Source organism: Arachis ipaensis, chromosome B07 (assembly GCF_000816755.2).
Source record: "Arachis ipaensis cultivar K30076 chromosome B07, Araip1.1, whole genome shotgun sequence".
Taxonomy (NCBI): domain Eukaryota; kingdom Viridiplantae; phylum Streptophyta; class Magnoliopsida; order Fabales; family Fabaceae; genus Arachis; species Arachis ipaensis.
In genome coordinates this window covers 30,226,082-30,228,281 of record NC_029791.2, presented here as the reverse complement: position 1 = coordinate 30,228,281, position 2,200 = coordinate 30,226,082, and the positions used below count along the sequence as shown (strand labels likewise).

The 2,200-nt window shown below is 36.6% G+C and overlaps 1 long non-coding RNA gene across 1 annotated transcript in view; it reads right to left on the bottom strand.

Annotated features, from left to right (window-relative positions):
- The window catches only part of LOC110264935, an 18,688-nt gene that overhangs the window by 4,847 nt on the left and 11,641 nt on the right, over positions 1 to 2,200 (bottom strand). The window lies entirely within an intron of this gene.

Genomic DNA, 2,200 nt, shown 5'->3' with positions numbered 1-2,200 from the left:
ATACAAAGCAAAATATAGCATCCCAACTTCGCTTGCAGCAGGAACTCCAGACGCTCATCGAGGTACCTCTCGACCTGCATCTGAAAAGCAACAATATATGTATGGAATGAGAACCGGGGCTTCTCAACATGGTAATGGTGCCAACATAGGTAATATATAAGGTTCTGGAAAAGCCAGAGGCAATTCTAGAACTCCAATTCTCAGAATTAAACTTAACGGATTATATTAAACCATAAACTGGGCAAAGTCTCTAAGGTATTTATATTCTAAGCCTAACTTAACTTAACATTTCACTTTCCATCTCCTCTAATCCTCTGAAACACCGGTGGAACTACCCTCGTCACTCCTCCGCTAGACAAAGGATCTCTCAGTTGCATAGACATATAATACAAACAAAGAAAACACATAAAATGTAGTTATAGCAGATAGAACATATAGCAAATAGGCATATCTAATCAAATAGGCAAACCCAAGTATTTCACATTCAAAGAAAACAGACAAATCCATATGATGAATGCCTACCATATGGCTGATGAGTCTCATCTATCGGTTATATAGCCAAACTCGACATGTCCGGTAGCTAACCCTAGACAGTTGATAAACCACTATTTTATGGTTTATCTTGTACTCAATTGAATGGTTTTTATCAACTCTTTACCCACTTATTCATACTATTTGCATGTTTTACATTTTCCTTCCTCGTTTTGTGCTATGATTGAAAACATGCTTCTTTGATCTTATATTTGCCTATTATTAATCCTCTCTTATTACCACTAGATACCTTGATATGTGTGTTAAGTGTTTTCAGAAATTACAGGATAGGAATGGCTCAGAGGATGGAAAGGAAGCATGCAAAAGTGGAAGGAATACAAGAAGTTGGAGAAACTGCTAAGCTGTCCAGCCTGACCTCTTCGCACTCAAACGGCTATAACTTTAGCTACAGAGGTCCAAACGATGCGGTTCCAATTGCTTTGGAAAGCTAACATCCAGGGCTTCGATTTGATATATAATTCGCCATATCTGCCTCGAAGTTAGGGGATGCGAACGCATGAATGACGCGTCCGCATCGCATCTACGAATCTCAACCCGCACGGCTGCATGGACGACGCCTCCGCGTCACTTGCCCGCGACCTGAACGTAACAGAAATCATAGGGGGCGATTTCTGGGCTACTTTTGACCCAGTTTTCAGCCCAGAACACACAGATTAGAGGCTATAAAGTGGGAAAATGCATCCATTCAGGGAGCTCGCCAATTTTTACTTTCCATGATTTAGATTTAGTTTGGAGAGAGGTTCTCTCCTCTCTCTTTAGGATTAGGATTTAGATTTAGAATTTTTATTCGCTTTCAGGATTATCTCTTTTGGTCAGGTTCAATATTCCTTTTATTTACTTTTGCAAGTTACTTTATGAATCCTTTCATGTTACAGATCACTCTTTTATTAATGTTATTTGAGGTATTTCAATTTAATATTGATTTCTTTTATTTATGCTATTGTTGCTTTTACTCTGAAGACATTTTTATTCCAGTAGATTTACTTCCCCTTTTGATTTTGGTTAAGAAATCAGTAACTCAGGAGTTGTCAAACTCAAACACGATTGATAATTGTTATCTTGTTAATTGATTTGAACTTCAATAATCCCAATCTTTTCTTAGGAAATAAATAGGATCCGAAGATCAAACCAATTAATCCCTTGACCTTCCTTTATATTAGTAAAGGCTAACAAAGTGGGAGAAAAATCCAATTCTCATTACAATTGATAAGGATAACCAGGATAGGACTTCCTGTTTTCATACCTTGCCAAGAGTTTATTTTATAGTTATTTATTTATTTTATTCTTCTTATGCAACATACTGCTCCCTAATTTCTAAAACCCCTAATTTACAAACTCATAACCAATAATAAGAACATACCTCCGTGCAATTCCTTGAGAAGATGACCCGAGGTTTAAATACTCGGTTATCAATTTTAAAAGGGGTTTGTTACTTGTGACAACCAAAACGTTTGTATGAAAGGACTTTTGAAGGCTTAGAAACTATACTTGCAACGAGGATTTATCCGCAAATTTCTAGACCACGCAAAAGTTTTAACGTCAAAATGGCGCCGTTGTCGGGGAACTGCTAACGTGTGCCTTATTATTGGTTATTGTAAATATTTTTCTTTTACTTGTTTTTTTGTTTTTATTTTTGTTTTTATTTTTG